Here is a 23,893-nt window from a genome sequence, read left to right as displayed (position 1 = left end):
ACTTTGAGGCCTCTTTGGGAGCTTTTACAAGAGGCTCCTCAGGGGCAGTTTTAAGTGAGGTGGCAATAAATGGGCGAGACGTCGAACTTCGTTGCTGATTATTGGCTAATTTGCAAACGCATACAGACTGAGCAAGTAAAAGTCATGGTGCGACACCATTATCGATTATCAGTAGTTTATACAGTGTAATTATGTGTATGTAACTATGAAGTGATTGTTCTGTACTAGTTAAGATCTTTGAATTGTCAGAGGGAAAGTGGAAGTTTATGATGTATATATTGTAAAAACTTAATAATGTTTAAAAATAATGAAACTTTATAAAATACGTATGCTCGTAAAAGAGAAATTGTACTTTGAATACTGGTTCATACACTACTGGCCATTAAAATTGCTACACCACGAAGATGTGCTACAGACGAAAAATTTAACCGAAAGGAAGAAGATGCTGTGATATGCAAATGATTAGCTTTTCTGAGCATTCACACAAGGTTGGCGCCAGTAGTGGCACCTACAACGTGCTGACATGAGGAAAGTTTCCAACCGATTTCTCGTACACAAACAGCAGTTGACCGGCGTTGCCTGGTGAAACGTCGTTGCAATGCCTCGTGTAAGGAGGAGAAATGCGTACCATCAATTTTACGACTTTGATAAAGGTCGGATTGTAGCCTATCGCGATTGCGGTTTATCGTATCGCGAAATTGCTGCTCGCGTTGGTCGAGATCCAATGACTGTTAGCAGATAATGGAATCGGTGGGTTCAGGAGGGTAATACGGAACACCGTGCTGGATTCCAACGACCTCGTATCACTAGCAGTCGAGATGACAGGCATCTTATCCGCATGGCTGTAACGGATCGTGCAGCCACGTCTCGATCCCTGAATCAACAGATGGGGACGTTTGCAAGACAACAACCATCTGCACGAACAGTTCGACGACGTTTGCAGCAGCATGAACTATCAGCTTAAAGACCATGGATGCGGTTACCCTTGACGCTGCATCACAGACAGGAGCGCCTGCGATGGTGTACTCAACGACGAACCTGGGTGCACGAATGGCAAAACGTATTTTTTTCGGATGAATCCAGGTTCTGTTTAGAGCATCATGATGGTCGCATCCGTGTTTGGCGACATCGCGGTGAACGTGTATTCGTCATCGCCATAGTGGCGTATCACCCAGCGTGATGGCATGAGTTGCCACTGGTTACACGTCTCCGTAACCTCTTGTTCGCATTGACGGCACTTTGAACAGTGGACGTTACATTTCAGATGTGTTACAATCCGTGGCTCCACCCTTCAGTCGATCCCTGCGAAACCCTACATTTCAGCAGGATAATGCACGACCGCATGCTGCAGGTCCTGTAGGGGCCTTTCTGGATACAGAAAATGTTCGATTGCTGCCCTGGCCAGCACATTCTCCAGATCTCTCACCAATTGTAAACGTCTGGTCAATATTGGCCGAGCAACTGGCTCGTCACCATACGCCAGTCACTACTCTTGATGAACTGTGGTATCGTGTTGAAGCTGGATGGGCAGCTGTACCTGTACACGCCACACAAGTTCTGTTTGATTCAATGCCCAGGCATATCAAGGCCGTTATTACGACCAGAGGTGGTTGTTCTGGGTACTGATTTCTCAGGAACTATGCACCCAAATTGCGTGAAAATGTAATCACGAGTCAGTTCTAGTATAATATATTTGTCCAATGTATACCCGTTTATCATCTGCATTTCTTCTTGGTGTAGAAATTTTAATGGCCAGTAGTGTACTTTGGAAAGTTGGATTATATAATGGAAAAGGTGTAGGGAATCCCCTCCACTACGGAAGGGGTTGGCGCGCGGGAAAAGGTGGGTTTGGCGGTCAATCTAGGTGGCAAGAGAGAGAGAGAGAGCACATTACGTAGTCAGTGGCCAGCAGTTGTACAGTCAATACCGTGAGTGCCAATTTATGTTGAAATTGCCTCAGATGTGGTTTAGGCTGTAATATTGTGCTCTTGTATTATGGAATGGCTCTAAAATGATTAATACGTCGCCAATAAGAAATCTGAAAAGAGCGTTAAACAGCAAGAGCTGAAACCAGATAGCTGCCACGTGCTTGCCAGCGCTTTTGCGCCACTGCTCCGCCAACTTCTGGAAATCAGACATGTATCGTGGTATGGACCAGTATGTTTGTGTGTGTGTGTTTTACAATAATGGTGAGCAAAATGTATGAGACAGGTGAAATACCCTCGGACTTCAAGAAGAATATAATAATTCCAATCCCAAAGAAAGCAGGTGTTGACAGATGTGAAAATTACCGAACTATCAGTTTAATAAGTCACGGCTGCAAAATACTAACGCGAATTCTTTACAGGCGGATGGAAAAACTGGTAGAAGCCGACCTCGGGGAAGATCAGCTTGGATTCCGTAGAAATATTGGAACACGTGAGGCAATACTGACCCTACGACTTATCTTAGAAACTGGATTAAGAAAAGGCAAACTTACGTTTCTAGCATGTGAAGACTTAGAGAAAGCTTTTGACAATGTTCACTGGAATAGTCTCTTTCAAATTCTGAAGATGGCAGGGGTAAAATACAGGGAGCGAAAGGCTATTTACAATTTGTACAGAAACCAGATGGCAGTTTTAAGAGTCGAGGGACATGAATGGGAAGCAGTGATTGGGAAGGAAGCGAGACAGGGTTGTAGGCTCTCCCCGATGTTATTCAATCTGTATATTGAGCAAGCAATAAAGGAAACAAAAGAAAAATTCGGAGTAGGTATTAAAATCCGTGGAGAAGAAATAAAAACTTTAAGGTTCGCCGATGACATTGTAATTCTGTCAGAGACAGCAAAGGACTTGGAAGTTGAACGGAATGGACAGTGTCTTGAAAGGAGGATATAAGATGAACATCAACAAAAGCAAAACGAGGATAATGGAATTTAGTAGAGTTAACTCGGGTGATGCAGAGGGAATTAGAATAGGGAATGAGACACTTAAAGTAGTAAAGGAGTTTGCTATTTGGGGAGCAAAATAACTGATGATGATCAAAGTAAAGAGGATATAAAATGTAGACTGGCAATGGCAAGGAAAGCATTTCTGAAGAAGAGAAATTTGTTAACATTGAGTATAGATTTAAGTGTCAGGAAGTCGTTTCTGAAAGTATTCGTATGGAGTGTAGCCATGTATGGAAGTGAAACATGGACGATAAATAGTTTAGACAAGAAGAGAGTAGAAGCTTTCGAAATGTGGTGCTATAGTAGAATACCGAAGATTAGATGGGTAGATCACATAACTAATGAGGAGGTATTGAATAGAGAAGAGAAATTTGTGGCACAACTTGACTAGAAGAAGGGATCTGTTGGTAGGACAAGTTCTGAGGCATCAAGGGATCACCAATTTAGTATTGGAGGGCAGAGTGGGCAAAAATCGTAGAGGGAGACCAAGAGATGAATACACTAAGCAGATTCAGAAGGATGCAGGCTGCAGTAGGTACTGGGAGATGAAGGAGCTTGCACGGGATAGAGTAGCATGGAGGTCTGCATCAAACCAGTCTCACGACTGATTACCGCAACAACAACAACAACATCGTGGTATGGGCCAGTATGATTGCGTGTGTGTTTTTTTTCAATAATAATTCAAGTGATAAAAACATGTGCGTGAGCTTTGGAAATGTCCTGATCATAAAACCGTGTTATTGTCCTTTCCTAAACGTGCAAAAGACCGATTATCCTGTTTCTGAATAATGGTGGTATTTTTCTACTTTGAATGTGCCGAAGTTTCAGTGCTAAAGTGTATAAAGGTTGCTAGTTAAACCACCTGCTTCACAGGTAATGAAAATGGCACATAATTTTACTTACAGGAAATTTGATTTTTGCTTTGGCTTTTACCATGAACTAATTTCTGAAGTTTTATTTGAGAATAATATTTGAGTAAATTGATATACGAGGGCTATCCACAAAGTACATTACGTTTTGGAATTAAAAATAAATAAACTGTTGGAATTTTTTTATTGTATACAGATGAAAGCCACACTTAAATACTGCTTTTCTACATAGTTGCCATTTAAATTAAGGCACTTGTCGTAGCGATGGACGAGCTTGGAAATTCCTTCGTCGTAAAATTCGGCCGCCTGCGCCTTCAACCACGCGGTTACCTCTTCTTGAAGCTGTGCGTCGTCATCAAAACGCTGCATAGCCAACCACGTCTTCATTGCTGGGAATAAGTGGAAGTCGCTCGGTGCCAGGTCGGGACTGTGCGGCGGATGAGGAAACAACTCCCACTTAAAAGATTCGAGAACTTCACGAGTGGCATTTGCCGTGTGGGCCCGGGCGTTGTCGTGAATCAGCAAGATCTTTGAGCCCAACTTTCCCCTGCGCTTGTTTTGTATTGCTCTTCTGAGGTTGTGCAGAGTTTGGCAATACCTTTGAGAGTTTATTGTAGTGCTTCTTTCCAGGAAATCCACAAAAATCACACCTTATCTGTCCCAAAAGACAGTCGCCATCACCTTCCTTGCCGACATTGTCTGCATGCATTTCTTGGGTTTTTGGGGGGAATCTGTGTGGCCCCACTGCACTGACTGCAATTTTGTCTCGCAGTTCACATGATTAACCCATGTTTCGTCACCAGTAACGATGCGATCGAGTAATGAGTCGCAATCTTTCTCGTAAGCGTCCAAAAACGTTAACGCTGCAGCCATTCACTGATTTTTGTGAATCTCTGTCAAGATTTTTGGTATCCATCTTGCACAAAACTTGTGGTAACCAAGCTTTTCGGTAATGATTTCGTGCAACAAACTTCGTGAAATTTGTGGAAAACTCATAGAGAGTTCCGTTATTGTGAAATTACGGTTTTCACGGACCGCGGCTTAGACTTTTTCGACAAGTTCGGCAGTCACTATGCTGGATCTTCCACTTCGCTCTTCGTCGTGAACGTTAGTTTGGCCATTTTTAAATTTTATGACCCATTGACGCATTCCACCTTCAGTGATTATGTTGTCCCCATACACTTCACAAAGCTGCCGATAGATTGCTATCGGTGTACAGTTTTTTGCAGTCAGAAACCTTATTACAGCACGCACTTCACACTTCGCGGCATTTTCAATTAACGCTGACACTTAAAACTGTCACAGTAACTCAACGCAGTACAGCACGAGCCTCTCACTAGCACGGCAGGATGGCGACTGAGCGGCGGAATGCCATGACACCAAGATGGCGGCGCTAGCCCCGCCCCTAACGGACACAAACGAAAACGTAATGTACTTTGTGGATAGCCCTCGTAGTAGTATAGAAATACTATAAACAAATTCAAGTGGGGTTAGAAAGCCACATTAGTGTTATACAATTTGTCTCTGAAATAGCTACAAAATTTGCCTGTAGAGCAATTGGGTCCCAATTATATTCTTTTCTATGATGAGAAAGTTAAACTAAATATTGCTTTTGCTAAAGGTATCTGAAGTACTTTCATAAAAAAGGAAGTTTAAAAGAGTGTTTGTACAGTGTTATTTTATTACGTTTGTGATGTTTGTGCATTAGTTAAACTCGGACTCTCGTCATGCTTCACTTAGTCTCGTGATGTCTTTGATAACCTTTTGGTGCTGAATTGGTTAATGGTTGAGATGATGATTACTATTAACAGGAATAAAGTACCATTTATCTTTCTGTGACTGCTAATTTATCCGAATGATAACTACTGTAATCACTGTTCAGTTCGTCCTGTAGTGGTGTGAGTACATTTCACTTTATGAAGAGAGAAATAATGAGAGTCCTTTTTGCAAAATTATTATTAAATTCTTTGAACTTAATGTTCCCACATTATTATACCTAATTAGGCTGGCGACCGTTTATTGTTTCATTCACGAGAACTTTCACTACTTTCATTGTTTCCTAAATTAAAGTCTTTCAGCTTTCTATTAATGGCAAGAGTAACGAAATTTATGTTCGACACCCTCTGTCCATTAGGTTAACACACGGTCAATCAATTCAAAATTCCTCACAGAGGATAATGCTTATTGTATGTCAAGGTCATATTTCGGTGCTGACGTTCAATAAAGGTGCTATAATGGGAAGGCTTGTCCATCTGAAGATGTACAGTGCAGGACGCAGAAATGTTGCGGTAGGTGCGAAGTACGCTATCTGATCAAAAGTATCCACACAACCATAGGTAATGTGGAAATGACTGAATGACGTCACGAGGGTGTACCCACCAGAATAAAAGTGTTTTTGAGTAGTGTCAGTAGAGCAGCAGAAACAACAAAATGGGTCGGTCAGGAGAGTGCAGTGAGTTTGGACCGGAGTTTTGATCTCTTGTAAAGGTTGGAGCCACTAGGAACCGTTCATTACCATTCGATGACATGTGAACATGATCCGAAGCAGAAAAGGGTGCTTATCCTTTTCCAGCCCCTCTCTTTCACGTCATCCTGTGGCGTGATCACGGAGGAGTGAGAAATTGACATATGCTTGAACAAAACGCAAAGTTCCGCAGTATCCACCTTTATTAAGAATTTTAAAAATAAACATTTACGGAGACAATCCATAAAATACACTACTGGCCATTAAAATTGCTACACCAAGAAGAAATGCAGATGATAAACGAGTATTCATTGGACAAATGTTTTATACTAAAACTGACATGTGATTACATTTTCACCCAGTTTGAGTGCATAGATCCTGAGAAATCAGTACCCAGAATAACCACCTCTGGCCGTAATAACGGACTTGTTATGCCTGGGCACTGAGTCAAAGAGAGCTTAGATGGCGTGTACAGGTACAGCTGCCCATGCAGCTTCAACACGGTACCACAGTTCATCACGAGTACTGACTGGCATATTGTGACGAGCCAGTTGCTCGGCCACCATTGACCAGACGTTTTCAATTGGTGAGAGATTTGCAGATTGTGCTGGCCAGGGCAGCAGTCGAAAATTTTCTGTATCCAGATAGGCCCGTACAGGACCTGCAACATGCGGTCGTGCATTATCCTGCTGAAATGTAGGGTTACGCAGGGATCGACTGAAGGGTAGAGCTGCGGGTCGTAACACATCTGAAATGTAACGTCCACTGTTCAAAGTGCCGTCAATGCGAACAAGAGGTGACCGAGACGTGTAACCAATGGCACCCCATACCATCACGCTAGCTGATACGCCAGTATGGCGATGACGAATACACGCTTCCAATGTGCGTTCACCGCGATGTCGCCAAACACGGATGCGACCATCATGATGCTCTAAACAGAACCTGGATTCATCCGAAAAAATTACGTTTTGCCATTCGTGCACCCAGGTTCGTCGTTGAGTACACCATCGCAGGTGCTCTTGTCTGTGATGCAGCGTCAAGGGTAAGCGCAGCCATCGTCTCCGAGCTGATAGTCCATGCTGCTGCAAACGTCGTCGAACTATTCGTGCAGATGGTTGTTGCCTTGTAAACGTCCCCATCTGTTGAGTCAGGGATCGAGACGTGGCTGCACGATCCGTTACAGCCTTGCGGATAAGATGCCTGTCATCTCGACTGCTAGTGATACGAGGCCGTTGGGATCCAGCAAGGCGTTCCGTATTACCCTCCTGAACCCACTGATTCCATATTCTGCTAACAGTCATTGGATCTCGACCAACGCGAGCAGCAATTTCGCGATACGGTAAACCGCAATCGCGATAGGCTACAATCCGACCTTTATCAAAGTCGGAAACGTGATGGTACGCATTTTTCCTCCTTACACGAGGCATCACAACAACGTTTCACCAGGCAACGCCGGTCAATTGCTGTTTGTGTATGACAAAATAGGTTGGTAACATTTCTCATGTCAGCACGTTGTAGGTGTCGCCACTGTCGCCAACCTTGTGTGAATGCTCTGGAAAGCTAATCATTCGCATATGACAGCATCTTTTTCCTTTCGGTTAAATTTCGCGTCTGTAGCACGTTATCTTCGTGGTGTAGCAATGTCCAATAGTGTAGGTATTGGCGCTTGCAGGTAGGCAACCTCTTGATATCCCTGAGACTCCAGTTGCCTATATATGTCGACATCTTGCAGTTTGAAGCGTCATCGAGCTCTAGGCTGACGTTGCAGGACAGCACTACTTTGCAGCATTATAGAAGAAGATTATAGGTGCCTTTGAGCCAAATTTCACAGTTATGCGCCGCAAGTGGAGATAATTACGGGGTCTCTAAAAACTGATCCTTTAATTCTGTTGAGTAACGTGTTTTGAGAGAGTCTGCATTGTGTGTTTTAAAGGTTTACGAATTTTTGCCATTATTCGAGTCAGATTATTTTAGCTAGGGCGCTTATCACCTCGTCTTTGGACGGCCAAAACCCACGTACACACATACACATACACACACACACACACACACACACACACACACACACACACACACACACAGTCACACCTTTTGATTTGATAACAACCTTTCTTCTGTACCAAAATGGTACTGTTCTCGTTGAAGGTATCCACAGAATACATACTTCTTTGTTATTTCACTTCTTTGTTATTTATCACTGTGATCACTGCGTCAACTGTTTCGCTCACTTCTGTTGTTGTTAGGCTCCTCACAGCTAAATTAGCGATCTGTCGCTATTGTCACTTCCACCAGACGTTAAACGAAACCCTATTATGTAACTTCCATGGACCTTTCTGACTTATGGAGTTTACAGGGTAATAAAAGTTTTGGAATCGAAACGAAAATGATACTGAAGTAGTATGATTACTGTTACGGCGTAAAAACAAGAGCTGCACGCCAGTCGGGAACGGTAGAGCAGTCTGTGACAAACGTCAGCCAATTGCACGCTGACCGACACTTCTCTAGGATGACTACGGGGCAGCAGCGGCCTCTATGCGAATGGACATTCGTATCGTTTGTACTATGTAGAATTGTATGAAGTGAAGAAGCTTGTTTATTTTGTCTGTCGCCCTTTTATTGCGACACATATATGTAATTGTCAATTAACATTTATTTTTCGTAATAAAATTAATTTGATTTGTTTGAATTGTTTGTCTAGCGACCCGAGAAAGCAACTTCCCTAGACACTCCGTACTGGACGACTAGGCAGGGTTCTACAATCACATTGTCAGTGAATTTCAAAGCCAGAGAAAACAAGGAAGCGCTCGATATTGGTGCATTTCGCTGGTATCGAATGTTGAACTACGTTTCAGATAATCCTGTGACGTGGTTTGCTCCTGCGGCGATATGTTCTTCCTCTGTCTAGCAAGACCCTCACATCCAGTTACTGCACGTGGTCAGGCGGAAGTCCTAATGGAAGCTGATAGGCGCAAATGGAACGGCAGCGCGCAGTGTGCGCGGGAGGCAATGGGGACTGAGATTTGGCTCGACGCGCACTGTTGGCTGGCACGGCGACGATCGAATTGTGCGTCGTGAATCATTAATAGCCTTGGACCGACGGCACGCTGCGCCGGGCGCAACTGTACGTGGGGGTTGCGAAGGCTGCCGCTACTAAGTCCAGACGTCTGTTTTGTTTACTCTCGCAACATGTAGCAGTAGTAGTATTTTTATTCATCCGTGGATCAGTGTTGTGAGGATGCTGGGCATGTTACGGAGTAGTATGTTAACAACAAAAAACAAAACATAATTCATAGATAGAGGCGTTTACGTATTTGCAGGTCTACTTTAACAGAGATGGGACAGGTAGTCATATTGGTCATGTAGAAGGAACCATTCCGGTATTTACCTCAAGCAAGTTAGGGAAATCACGGGAAACCTATTCAGAATGGCCGGATGGGTTCAAAAAATGGCTCTGAGCACTATGGGACTTAACTTCTCGGGTCATCAGTCCCCTAGCACTTAGAAGTACTTAAACCTAGCTAACCTAAGGACATCACACACATCTGTGCCCGAGGCAGGATTCGAACCTGCGATCGTAGCGGTCACGCGGTTTCCGAGTGTAGCGCCTAGAACCGCTCGGCCACCCCGGCCGGCGGCCAGATGGGGATTAGTCCTCCTCCTATTAAAGAAACTGCCCACACCACGCTTGTCGGGCCTCTTCTGTAGCATATCTGCACGGCGCTGGATCCTTACGAAATAGCATTGACGGAGGACATCGAAAACACACGAAGAAGGGCAGTTCGTTTCGTACGAGGGAAGTTCAATAAGTAATTCAACACATTTTTTTCTGAATTCGGGTTCGTTTTATTCAGGCTTCCAATATTTAATTAATCCTCACTCTTTTGGTTACAAAATTCTATTTTTCAATGTAATCTCCGTTCAATGCGACGGCATAACGCCATCTTACTGGGAGGGCCGCATGGTATCACTCTGCTGGTCGACATCGGAGCCAACGCCTCGCCGCAACAGTAACCTCCCCATCATCCTCGTACTGTTTACCGTGGAGTACATCCATCACTGGGCCAAGCAGATGAATGCTCTTTATGGTCGTCAGTTTTTTTCCCCCAATTAGGTGGCGAGGAACCCAGGGAGCACAAACTTATGACTACCCCAGCTGGTGGAAATGTGTGTATACCGACAGAGCCGTCTAGTTGACCGGCGAGGTCTTTCATTGTGATCCGTCAATCACCTCCAATGAGAGTGTCCGCAAGTTCCAACATTGTACTAATCACAGATGTGTGCGGCCGGTCGACACGCAAGGGATCGGAAAGGTTTGCGGCACCTTGTTACAATGTTGACAGACGCCTCACCCAACGCTTCACCGTGCTCTTGTTCACTGCTAGGTCTCCGTAGATATTCTGTGAGCGCCTATGAATATCTGTGATGCTCTGGTTTTCCGCCACAAGAAACTCAATGACAGCTCTCTGCTTGGAGCGCACTTCCGTTAAAGGTGCCATTTTGAATGGTTCAAATGGCTCTGAGCACTATGGGACTCAACTGCTGTGGTCATAAGTCCCCTAGAACTTAGAACTACTTAAACCTAACTAACCTAAGGACATCACAAACATCCATGCCCGAGGCAGGATTCGAACCTGCGACCGTAGCGGTCGCGCGGTTCCTGACTGTAGCGCCTTTAACCGCTCGGCCACTCCGGCCGGCGCCATTTTGAAGGCTACGTAAAGTGCCACCACGTATCGGAACTTTTTACTACATATATCGACTGAAGTGAAAATATTTTGTGATGTCCAACACCAAATTTCGGATTTTTGAACCGAAATTGACCGAGAAAAGGAATGTCTTGCATTGCTTATTGGATTCGCCTCGTATATAGTGAAAATGAGCGTGTGGTTATGTTTTGACTTAATCTCTCTATTCTACCGAATGAACATAAATATGTTAATTAACAGAGATTAATCCTGTGTATGGGATTCTGCACAAAAAGAATGAAATTAAGTTTATTGTGTAATTCAAAAGCAAAAAACTGTATTCATCTACTCACCCTGCACGATCATTCAAACATGCAAAACCAGCATGAAGCCAGCGCGCGGTAGCTGTGCGGTCTGAAGTGCCATTCACGGATTGCGCGGCCCTTCACGTCGGAGGTTCGAGTCCTCCCTCGGACATGGGTGTGTGTGTGTTGTCGGTCGGCCGGAGTGGCCTAGCGGTTCTAGGCGCTTCAGTCTGGAACCGCGTGACCGCTACGGTCGCAGGTTCGAATCCTGCCTCGGGCATGAATGTGTGGTGTCCTTATGTTAGTTAGGTTTAGGTGGTTCTAAGTTCTAGGAGACTGATGACCTCAGATGTTAAGTCCCATAGTACTCAGAGCCATTTGAAACATTTGTGTGTTGTCCTTAGTGTAAGTTATTTTAAGTTAGATTAAGTAGCGCGTAAGCGTAGGGACCCATGACCTCAGCAGTTTGGTCCCATAAGACCTTACCACAAATTTCTAATTTCCAGGCCGAAGAAAATTATACAAATTTTGTTTTCTGACATTAAAAATAGTTTCACAAGTACGTAGTATCAATGTCTCTGAATGACGCTGTCGCTCGGAACCCATGTAACTCGCGTAATATTGTTAAAAGATCAACCCAAAAGAGGTGTACCAGCTTTCAACTTCGAATACTGCGTGGCCTGCGATTCTCAGCCAATAAGATCAAAGCAAGCTTATGGTAGGTTAGCGCGCTCACAGCACAATAGCGAGCTGGAAAAACTGTTCATTTGACACAGTTAGTACGTGGGGAATCAGAATCTGCGAAACTTGGGGGGGAATCAGATTCTGCTAAACTTGTCAGATACACTGAATGTGGCGGTCGGAGTGGCCGTGCGGTTCTAGGCGCTACAGTCTGGAACCGAGCGATCGCTACGGTCGCAGGTTCGAATCCTGCCTCGGGCATGGATGTGTGTGATGTCCTTAGGTTAGTTAGGTTTAATTAGTTCTAAGTTCTAGGCGACTGATAACCTCAGAAGTTAAGTCGCATAGTGCTCAGAGCCATTTTGAACACTGAATGTGTGCAAGTATGACTATTATTTCACCAAATGCAGAAACTTTGTGAAGATAGAGGTGGAGTAATCACTACATTTATAAATTGATACTGCTGCAACTAACACTGTAATTCTGCCAGAGACAGCAAAGGACTTGGAGGAGCAGTTGAATGGAATGGACAGTGTCTTGAAAGGAGGATATAAGATGAACGTCAACAACAGCAAAAAGGGGATAATGGAATGTAGTTGAATTAAGTCGATTGATGCTGAGGGAATTAGATTTGGAAATGAGACACTTAAAGTAATAAAAGAATTTTCCTATTTGGGCAGCAAAATAACTGATGATGGTCGAAGTAGAGAGGATATAAAATGTAGACTGGCAATGGCAAGAGAAATTTGTTAACAACGAGTATAGATTTAAGTGTCAGGAAGTCGTTTCTGAAAGTATTTGTATGGAGTGTAGCCATGTATGAACATGAAAGGTGGACGATAACTAGTTTGGACAAGAAGAGAATAGAAGCTTTCGAAATGTGGTGCTACAGAAGGATGCTGAAGATTCGATGAGTAGATCACATACCTAATGAGGAGGTATTGAATAGAATTGGGGAGAAGAGGAGTTTGTGGCACAACTTGACTAGAAGAAGGGATCGGTTGCTAGGACATGTTCTGAGGCATCAAGGAATCACCAATTTAGTATTTCAGGGCAGCGTGGAGGGTAAAAATCGTAGAGGGAGACCAAGAGACGAATACACTATGCAGATTCAGAAGGATATAGGTTGCAGTAGGTACTGGGAGATGAAGAAGCTTGCACAGGATAGAGTAGCATGGAGAGCTGCATGAAACCAGTCTCAGGACTGAAGACCACAACAACAGTGCTGCAACGGCAATTTTTTCGTAGAGCGGCTAAAATTTTTTATGCAGAAACATTATTCGGAATTTGCTGATTGACATTGTGTACAATTTATAAAATTTGGTTGACTGGAAGTATATTTAATTTACTTTAATTAGTTGCAATGGATATTTTCAGGATTTCATAAAACTTTGCTGAGTTAAAAGTTAATCTCTCGAGAATCATAAGGCTAGAAGACTGTGGTATGATTTAAACTCTAGTGTAAACCTTGCTGCATAAGTCGGTAAAAGTGGCGTAACAGTTGTGAGTCTTGTTTACGTCGTGCTTGCGCTTTTCGTGGTGTAACAGAGGAAGGAAAAGTGTTGAAGATACCGCTGTCTGACGGCAAGGTTATTAGGAGTCGTCTGCTAGACAGTACCATCAATCAAATATCAGAAAACCATGATGAAGCCGTAAGAAGCAACGAAAATAAACAGTAGTCCGATTAAAATTACTTGATAGCTTACGTCTGTCACTTGCCACTACGGTGTCGCAACATCGGGTACTAGCTATGCTCTGTTAAGGGTGAGACACAAACCAGCCGTGTCATTTCACAAATCGATTGTAGGCAGTGAAAACCTCGTAACTCTATTTTGTTAAATTTTGCAGGAGAAGAAAACACGATTTCTTAAAAATTGTATAAGGTGATACTGATAACGCTGCTACATCTGTAATTATGTAGTAGAAGCCTAGTTATTGACAGATTAGAGAATTCTGTACACTTTTAAATCTCTCTTTCGTAATGTAGTATTAGTTACTGGAATTAAGAGGATTTCGCGGACAGATTGAGTTACGAGGTCTTCGTTGCCTAACATCGAAATGCTGTTAATGTGTAACGTGGAGGAATGTTTTGAGTGGCGGCCGCGAGGTATGTCGGAAATGGGAAAGGCTCTGTCGATAGCTGATTTTAAGTGACCAGTGACTGAACTGCGGCAGACGACTCGTTTTGTAGCCCTGAATTTAAACTTACTTCTTACGCTAGCCACAATCTCATGAAGTGCAGTGTATCTGAGAAACCGGCGGACAACAATCTGCGGCAGAACTAAAATCACGATCGCTTTGTTCCCAACGATTAAAACTAATCTCGTACGAGCAAACTCATGACGTCAAAGAAAACTAGTTTTTACGTTAAGTAAACTGTAATTTCTCGCTATCATTGGTTACCACACTTGTAGCAATTAACTGAATAAAAGTTATAATCAAATTGTTTTGATTAGATTTAGTAATAAAAGAAATTCGCTGCATGTGACGAGATTCTAACCTTCTGCTCGTGACGTTTATACGATAACCATTGCGTTATGATATGACTCTGGGATACAGCTTTATATCTATAACTGTCGTGATCCACTCACATCAATAAATTGCAACCTTCGAAAATTGGGTGTCACGCAATGCCATGCGAAGCTTATGTAATGTAAGCCGATCTCTGTGGTTATGGTAACTGTATATGGGACGGTGAGACGCGTTTTGTGCGGAAGTATCCAGTAGCGTTTGGTTAGTGCTGCGCATGAAACGTGTTCATTAGCATCGTTGTGTGTGTGTGTGTGTGTGTGTGTGTGTGTGTGTGTGTGTGTGAGAGAGAGAGAGAGAGAGAGAGAGAGAGAGAGATCACAGTTTACAGTTTATTCAATATGAAACACTGTCTTTTTTCAGTTCAAACGATATGGTGCACATATTGGTTTAAAAATGTTTTATCCGTGTCTTCACAGAAGAAAACCAACGCACCAACCACGCCACAGTGTCAGCAATCAGAGTTCTTCTTGTCACCGCCCTACCACTAGATTGTTCAGCTTCAACAGCCGACCGTAAAGATACATAGGGATATATTGAAACATCTACGTTCCTGTAATATCTGGATATATTGACATTTATGGCTGAAAAAAACGAATGTAACTAAATAATAGGAAAAAATTATTTATGTGGACTCCCTACAGCTACACCTTTACAGTTGACCCTCCCTACCAAGAAATTCTCGTTTCAGTCAGAAATGTACCTCGATACCCTATACGATAGTATTTTCGACTATAAGCTGAAGTGTGATACTGAGTCAAACGCTTTTCAGACCTCAAAAAATACAGCATCTACCTGACTGCTTTGATTCACGGCTTTCAGGGTGTCACGGAAAAGAGCACGGTTTGGGTTTCGCGTGACCGATTTTTTCGTAATGCATGGTGGTTGGTATGAAGGTGCTCATTCTGTTCACCATATCTCATTATGTTTGAGCTCAGAGTGTTCTAAGATGCTACAACAGATGGATATAAAGCATAATGCTACTCTTATTGTAGAATGGTGTCACTCTGCTTTCTTTCAACAACTGGGCACAATTTTTTGTTCCACTGACGAAAAATGCATACCCATAACAAACTAAAGAACAAACCGAAAATATACATTTTACACTTTCGCTGCCGTGCTCTACTTGGCAAAGTGACTGTGGCTGCATCTAGTGGCAGAAAATACGACACGAGCGAGACTCTCCTCATGATTTCCTTTCATACATTTCAGTCCCTTTCCCATTTTAGTGCCCTCTAATCCTTTCTCTCCTTTTTCTTGTTGTTCCACCTAAGATTTACAATAAATGGCCACACTTACAGATAAGAGGATGGAGAAAAAACTGTTGGTACAGAAAGGAAGAAAGAGATAATAGAGGTGTGTGCGGTACAGAGTCGTTGGCAAATTAGAAGGATGAGCGGTGAACAGAGGTAAATTTAGGTAGTAGGACGATCTTGGGAAAAGTCTGGAACTCACATTCGGAAGCAGTTTCTAAGGCGCATGAATGGAGAAGTGTGATGAGCTCAGCGTTGAGCCGGGGTCCTGCGCACAGTCTGAAGGCTTTTTAATGTAGAATTAGTAAATAGTCTGTGTTTTTTTCTTGAAGATCTGTAAAATGGAAGTGACAGGAATAGAGTTCCAGGTACTTCCAGGATGGAAGAAGTTCAGTTAGAAACAAGAAAGGTGCTTCATATCACGAAGCATAATAAGACTATAAAGTGACTATTTAACGTATAAATTAATGTAGCACAGAGGAAATTCAGCATCAGTCTCCGCTACTGTGGTGACTGCATTAAGCGTGGGAATAAATCTGAATGTATATAAATGAAACGAAGAAACAATTGGCGGAATAGACAAAGGGCCATGTTGTTGTTGTTGTTGCTGTTGTTGTGGTCTTCAGTCCAGAGACTGGTTTGATGCAGCTCTCCATGCTACTCTATCCTGTGCAAGCTTCTTCATCTCCGAGTAACTCTTGCACCCTACATCCTTCTGAATCTGTGCAGTGTATTCAACTCTTGATCTCCCTCTATGATTTTTGCCCTCCACGCTGCCCTCCGATACTAAATTGGAGATCCCTAGATGCCTCAGGACATGTCTTACCAACCGATCCCTTCTTCTAGACAAGTTGTGCTACAAATTATTCTTCTCCCTAGTTCTATTCAATACCTCCTCATTAGTTACGTGATCTACCCATCTAATCTTCAGCATTCTTCTGTAGCACCACATTTCGAAAGCTTCTATTCTCTTCTTGTCCAAGCTATTTATCGTCCATGTTTCACTTCCATAAATGACTACACTCCATACAAATACTTTTAGAAAATACTTCCTGACACTTAAATCTACACTCGATATTAACAAATTTCCCTTTTTCAGAAACGCTTTCCTTGCCATTGCCAGTCTACATTTAGTATCCTCTCTACTTCAACCATCATCAGTTATTTTGTTCCCCAAATAGCACAACTCATCTACTACTTTAAGTGCCTGGCTTTCCCAAGGCTATCAGTAGCTCTAATGGAATGTTTTCTACTCCCAGGGCCTTGTTTTGACCTACGTCTTTCCGTGCTCTGCCGAATTCTTCACGCACTATCGTATCTCCCAATTCATCTTCACCTACGTCTTCTTCCATTTCCACAATATTGCCCTCAAGTACATCGCCCTTGATTAGAGCCTCTGTATATTCCTTCCAACTTTCTGCGTTCCCTTCTTTGCTTAGAACTGGTCTTCCATCTGAGCTCTTGGTATTCATACAAGTAGTTCTCTTTTCTCCAAAGAAGGTCTTTCTAATTTTCTTGTAGGCAGTATCTATCTTACCACTCGTGACATATGCCTCCAAATTCTTACATTTGTCTTCTAGCCATCCTTGCTTAGCCATTTTGCACTTCCTGTCGATCTCATTTTTGAGACGTTTGTATTCCTATCTGCCTGATTCATTTACTGCAATTTTATATTTTCTCCTTTCATCAATTAAATTTAATATCTCTTCTGTTACTCAAGGATTTTTACTATGCCTCGTCTTTTTACCTACTTGATCCTCTGCTACCTTCACTATTTCATCTCTCAAAGCTACCCATTCTTCTTCTACTGTATTTCTTTCCCCCATTTTTGTCAATCGTTCCCTAATGCTCTCCCTGAAGCACTCTACAACCTCTGGTTCTTTAAGTTTATCCAGGTCCCGTCTCCTTAAATTCCCATCTTTTTGCAGTTTCTTCAGTTTTAATCTACAGTTCATAACCAATAGATTGGGGTCAGAATCCACGTCTGCCCCTGGAAATCTCTTACAATTAAAAACCTGGTTCCTAAATCTCTGTATTACCACTACACAATCTATCTGAAGCCTTCCAGTGTCTCCAGTCCTCTTCCACGTATGCAACGTTCTTTCATGATTCTTAAACCAAATGTTCAAATGGCTCTACGCGCTATGGAACTTAACATCTGACGTCATCAGTCCCCTAGACTTAGAACTACTTAAGCCTAACTAACCAAAGGACATCACACAAATGCATGCCCGAGGTAGGATTCGAACCTGCGACCGTAGCAGGCGCGCGGTTCCGGACTGAAGCGCCTAGAACCGCTCGGCCACAACGGCCGGCTAAATATTATCTATGATCAAGTTATGCTCTGTGCAAAATTCTACCAGGCGGCTTCCTCTTTCATTCATTGCTCCCATTCCATAATAACCTACTACTTTTCCTTCTCCTCCTTTATCTACTATCGAATTCCAGTCCCCCATGACTATTAAATTTTAGTCTCCCTTCACTATCTGATTAATTTCTTCAAACTCTTCGTCATCTGCGGAGCTAGTTGGCATATAAACTTGTACTACTGTGGTAGGCGTGGGCTTCGTGTCTCTCTTGGCTACAATAATGGGTTCACTATGCTGTTCGTAATAGCTGACCCGCGCTCCTACCTTTTTATTCATTATTAAACATACTAATGTATTACCCCTATTTGATTTTGTATTTACAACTCTGTTTCACCTGACCAGAAGTCTTGTTCCTCCTGCCACCGAACTTCACTAATTCCCACTCTATCTAACTTTAAACTATCATTTTCCCTTTTTAAATTTTCTACCCTGCCTAGCCGATTAAGGGAATGACATTCCACGCCTCGATCCGTATAACGCCAGTTTTCTTTTTCCTGATAATGACGTCCTCCTGAGAAATGCCCGCCCGGAGATTCGAATGGAGGACTATTTTACTTCCGAAATATTTTACTCAGCTGGACGTTATTATCATTTAAGCATACAGTAAAGCTGTATGCCCTCGGGAAAAATTACGGCCGTAGTTTCCCCTTGCTTTCAGGCGTTCGCAGTACCAGCACAGCAAGGCCGTTTTGGTTAATGTTACAAGGCCAGATCAGTCAATCATCTAGATTGTTGCCCCTGCAACTACTGAAAAGGCTGCTGCCGCTCTTCAGGAACCACACGTTTGTCTGGCCTCTCAACAGATACTACTCCGTTGTGGTTGCACCTGCGGTATGGCTATCTGTATCGCTGAGGCACGAAAGCCTCCCCAAAAACGGCAAGGTCCATGGTTCATGGCGGGAAGATGTATGTATGGTGCTTAAATTGGCAGTTGACTCTATATAATGAAAAGTGTAAGGTCATCCACATGAGTGCTGAAGGGAATCCGCTAAACTTCGATTACACAATAAATCAGTCAAATCTAAAGGCCGTAAATTCAACTAAATACCTAGGAATTACAATTACGAACAAATTAAATTCAAAAGTACACGTAGAAAATGTTGTTGGGAAGGAGGACCAAATGCTGCGTTTTATTGGCAGAACACTTGGAAAATGTAACAGACCTTCTAAGAAACTGCATACACTACTCTTGACGGTCCTCTTTTGTAATCTTGTTGTGCGGCGTGGAATCCTTACCAGATAGGATTAATGGAGCAGATCACTTGTGGTAAGATAGATACTGCCTACAGGAAAATTAAAGAGACCTTTGAAGAAAAGAGAACCACTTGTATGAATATCAAGGGCTCAGATGGAAAACCAGTTGTAACCAAAAAAGGGAAAGCAGAAAGTTGGAAGGTGTGTGTAGAGGGTATATAGAAGGGCGACGTACCTCAGGGCAATATTATGGAAATGGAAGAGGACGTAGGCGAAGACGAAATGGGAGATACGATACTGCGTGAAGAATTTGAGTGAGCACTGAAAGATCTAAGTCAAAGCAAGGCCCAGGGATTCGACAACATTCCATTAGAGCTACTGATAGTCTTGGGAGAGCCAGATCCGACGAAACTCTACCGTCAGGTAAGCCAAAGGTATGAGACAGGCGAAATACCCTCAGACTTCAAGAAGAATATAATAATTCCAACCCAAAAGAAAATTACCGAATTACCAGCTTAATAAGTCACTGCTGTAAAATACTGATACGAATTCCTTACAGACGAATGGAAAAACTGGTAGAAGCCGACCTCGGGGAAGATCAGCTTCCGTAGAAATGTTGGATCACGTGAGGCAGTACTGACCCTGCGACTTATCTTAGAAGATAAATGAAGGAGAGACAAACCTACGTTTCCAATATTTGTAGACAATGTTGACTGGAATACTCTCTTTCAAATTCTGAAGGTGGCAGGGGCGAAATACGGGGAACGAAAGGCTATTTACAATTTATACAGAAACCAGATGGCAGTTATAAGAGCCGAGAGACATGAAAGGGAAGCGGTGGTTGGGAAGGGAGTGAGGGAGTGTTGTAGCCTATCCTCAATGTTATTCAATCTATACATTGAACAAGCAGTAAAGGAAGAAAAAGAAAATTTGGGGTAGGAATTAAAATCCACGCAGAGGCAATAAAAACTTTGAGGTTTGCCGATGACATTGTAATTCTATCGGAGACAGCAAAGGACCTGGAAGAGCAGTTGAACGGAATGGACAGTGTCTGGAAAGGAGGATATAAGATGAGCATCAACAGAAGTAAAACGAGGATAATGGAATGTAGTGTAATTAAATAAGATGATGCTGAGGGAATTAGATTAGGAAATGGGACACTTAAAGTAGTAGATGAGTTTTGCTATTTGGAGAGCAAAATAACTGATGATGGTCAAAGTAGGGAGGATATTAAACGTAGACTGGCAATGGCAAGAAAAGCGTTTCAGAAGAAGAGAAATTTGTTAACATCGAGTATAGATTTACGTCTCAGGAACTCTTTTCTGAAAGTATTTGTATGGATTGCAGTCATGTATGGACATGAAAGGTGGTCGATAACTAGTCTGGACAAGAAGAGAATAGAAGCTTTCGAAATGTGGTGCTACAGAAGGATGCTGAAGATTCGTTGGGTAGATCACATAACTAATGAGGCGGTATTGAATAGAATTGTGGAGAAGAGGAATTTGTGGCACAACTAGTCTAGAAGAAGGGATCGGTTGGGAGGACATGTTCTGAGGCATCAAGGGTTCACCAATTTAACATGGAAGGGCAGCGTGGAGGGTAAAAATTGCAGAGGGAGACGAAGAGATGAATACACTCAGCAGATTCAGAAGAATGTAGGGTGCAGTAGTTACTTGGAAAAGGAGAAGCTTTCACAGGATAGAGTAGCACGGAGAACTGCATTAAACCAGTCTCTGGACTGAAGACCGCAGCAACAACAACACATATATAAAACTTCCTGGCAGATTAAAACTGTGTGCCGGACAGAGACGCGAACTCGGGACATTTGCCTTTCGCGGGCAAGTGCTCTACCGAACTATCCAAGCACGACTCACTCCCCGTCCTCACATCTTTATTTCCGCCAGTACCTCGTCTCGTACCTTCCAAACTTCACAGAAGCTCTCCTGCGAACCTTGCACTCCTGGAAGAAAGGATATTGCGGAGACATGGCTTAGCCACAGCATATGGGATGTTTTGGAACCGCAAGACCGCTACGGTCGCAGGTTCGAATCCTGCCTCGGTCACGGATGTTTGTGATGTCCTTAGGTTAGTTAGGTTTAACTAGTTCTAAGTTCTAGGAGACTAATGACCTCAGAAGTTGAGTCCCATAGTGCTCAGAGCCATTTGAACCATTTGGGATGTTTCTAGGATGAAATTCTCACTCTACACCGGAGTGTGCGCTGATATGAAACTTCCTGGCAGATTACAACAGTTTTGATCTGCCAGGAAGTTTCATATTAGCGCACACTCCGCTGTAGAGTGAGAATTTTTTTCTTAACACATATATATTTTCTAAATCGTTTTGTAATTTGTTTGATTTTTTAACGACTTTACTAGACGATAAACAAAAGCATCATCTGCAAACAATCTAAGTCGTCTCCTCAGATTGTCTCCTAAATCGTTTATACAGATGAGGAACAGCAGAGGGATCTTTAACGTCACCTTGGGAAAAGCCAGAAACCACTTCACAAAGTGATGCTTAGTTGTGACAAGAGTTAGAAAGGAGAGCGCCTTTCAGAATGTATATAAAGACGACTTCTGTTTCACGATGAACTTTCATAGCTTTCTCGAAAGTTGAGCTCCAGAAAGACGTTAGGAAGGTTAAGGTTTTCAATGCTGTTGTAATTCATAAAATTTCAGGTAGATAATGTAGGTTTGTGAGCCAAGCCTCTAAAGAATATCGTGTCTGCATGATAAGGCCACTACTGACAAAACTACAAACGTTATGCGTCGAACATCAATCTTGTACCTTTCCTTTAGAACTTAGCAAACGAAAGGTAATAGCGTAGTGGATAGAAATTTAGTTTGACAATGAAGTTTAGTTTTGATTTCGCTGGTGCAACATTGCGAGACATGCCGAACGGCGAGGTGTAGGCGCTGAAAACAAAACAGACCACAACAACAACATAGAAAAGAAACAAAACAATCGACATTTAATAGAACAAAAAAGAAAACCATTGTCCAGCACATGCGCAGACACAGTACCACTATGTGAAAAGACGGTACCAAGGACTCGTGTGAGTTACGGCATCCATGAACGTTACGTTCTGCTGTAAACAACAAGCACAGCTACTCCTGATAGCGCCAGATGTTTCCAGTGCGCGCACGTCAAACGAGCTACTTCACGAGTGCATTCAAAGCCGTTGCTTTTCCAGCTAGGTCGGCAACTTCTTAGTTCATTTAGACTGACATGCGTCCCAGTTTTCCGAGGCATGTACACCCTACATTTTAAATTCTGACATCACATGAGGCAGTGCGGCTATCGACTGATAGTCGTAGATAGTGAAGTAGGAATGATTGTCGACTGCGGTAACGACATCCATGCAGTGTACCGTACATACGGCACATAACATGTCGAGAAACGTTAAAAGTCCACAGAACACGGGAGATAGTTAACAGCCGCATTTCAAACAGCCACATCTCAGTAGATACAAAAGTTTATGTAGTCTTACCGTGAGCAGCGTTTCCTATCTTCACTGAACGTAAACATAGACGGAGACAGGTCAGCAGTGAACTCGGTAGCAATGTTTTAATGTGCCTCTTTAGCAAATTTTGTTTTAGTACATTAAGCTTTAGGACTGATTGAGGGCATTCTGCTAACTACCATGTAAAACAACGGCACAGACGTCATTAGGCACTGTCCAGTAGTTCAGTTGTGGAAGGAGGACAGACTACGTCCAGTCTTTGTTCATGGAATCATGCTGGCAATTCCCCTGTAGAGATATACGCAAGCCATGAACAAAACCTAGGTTGAAGTTTGAGGCCCATTCCTTACAAAAGGGGGTTTATACTATTTAAATTTTATTTACGCCTAGTTCCGTAGGATCAAATTGAGGAGCAAATCTCCAAGGTCATGGAACGTGTCAACACATGAAATTGCAGCACAAAAGTAATAACAGATCAAATAAAATGTTTATGAACCCAAAAAAGACAAGCCATAAGTTTATGTAAACGCAATCAACAATATAACACAGGAATCAGATCAATTTTCCAAGGACCTCCTCGACAGAAAAGAAGGAGGAAACTGTTCAGTTTCGATTTGAAAGCGCGTGGATTACTGCTAATATTTTTGAATTCTTGTGGTAGCTTGTTGAATATGGATGCAGCAGTACACTGCGTACATTTCTGCACAAGAGTCAAGAAAGTGCGATCCAAATCCAGATTGGATTTCTGGCTAGTATTAAATGAGTTAAAATTGCTAATTCTTGGGAAGAAGCTGGCATTGTTACCAAGAAACGACAGTAAAGAATATATATATTGAGAGGCCGTTATCAGAATATCCAGACTAATGAACAGGGGTAGACAAGAATTCGCAAACTTACACCACTTACTTAAAGTTCCTGGAAGATTAAAACTGTGTGCCGGACCGAGACTCGAACTCGGGACCTTTGCCTTTCGCGGGCAAGTGCTCTACAAAGTGAGCTACCCAAGCATGACCCACGCCCCATGCTCACAGCGTTACTTCTGCCAGTACCTCGTCTCCTACCTTCCAAACTTTACAGAAGCTCTCCTGCGAATCTGCAGGACTAGCACTTCTGAAAGAAAGGATATTGTTGAGACATGGCTTAACCACAGC

The 23,893-nt window shown here is 42.8% G+C and overlaps 1 protein-coding gene and 1 long non-coding RNA gene across 3 annotated transcripts in view; one reads left to right on the top strand and one right to left on the bottom strand.

Moving 5' to 3' along the window:
• LOC126484197 (uncharacterized) overlaps positions 1 to 23,893 on the top strand; it is a 641,002-nt gene that overhangs the window by 484,257 nt on the left and 132,852 nt on the right. The gene's annotated exons all lie outside the window — the stretch shown is intronic.
• LOC126484196 (peroxiredoxin-6-like) overlaps positions 1 to 23,893 on the bottom strand; it is a 145,568-nt gene that overhangs the window by 104,111 nt on the left and 17,564 nt on the right. The gene's annotated exons all lie outside the window — the stretch shown is intronic.

Source organism: Schistocerca serialis, chromosome 6, assembly GCF_023864345.2.
Source record: "Schistocerca serialis cubense isolate TAMUIC-IGC-003099 chromosome 6, iqSchSeri2.2, whole genome shotgun sequence".
NCBI lineage: Eukaryota > Metazoa > Arthropoda > Insecta > Orthoptera > Acrididae > Schistocerca > Schistocerca serialis.
The sequence above is the reverse complement of the archived record's forward strand: the minus strand, read 5'-3'. Positions and strand labels throughout refer to the sequence as shown.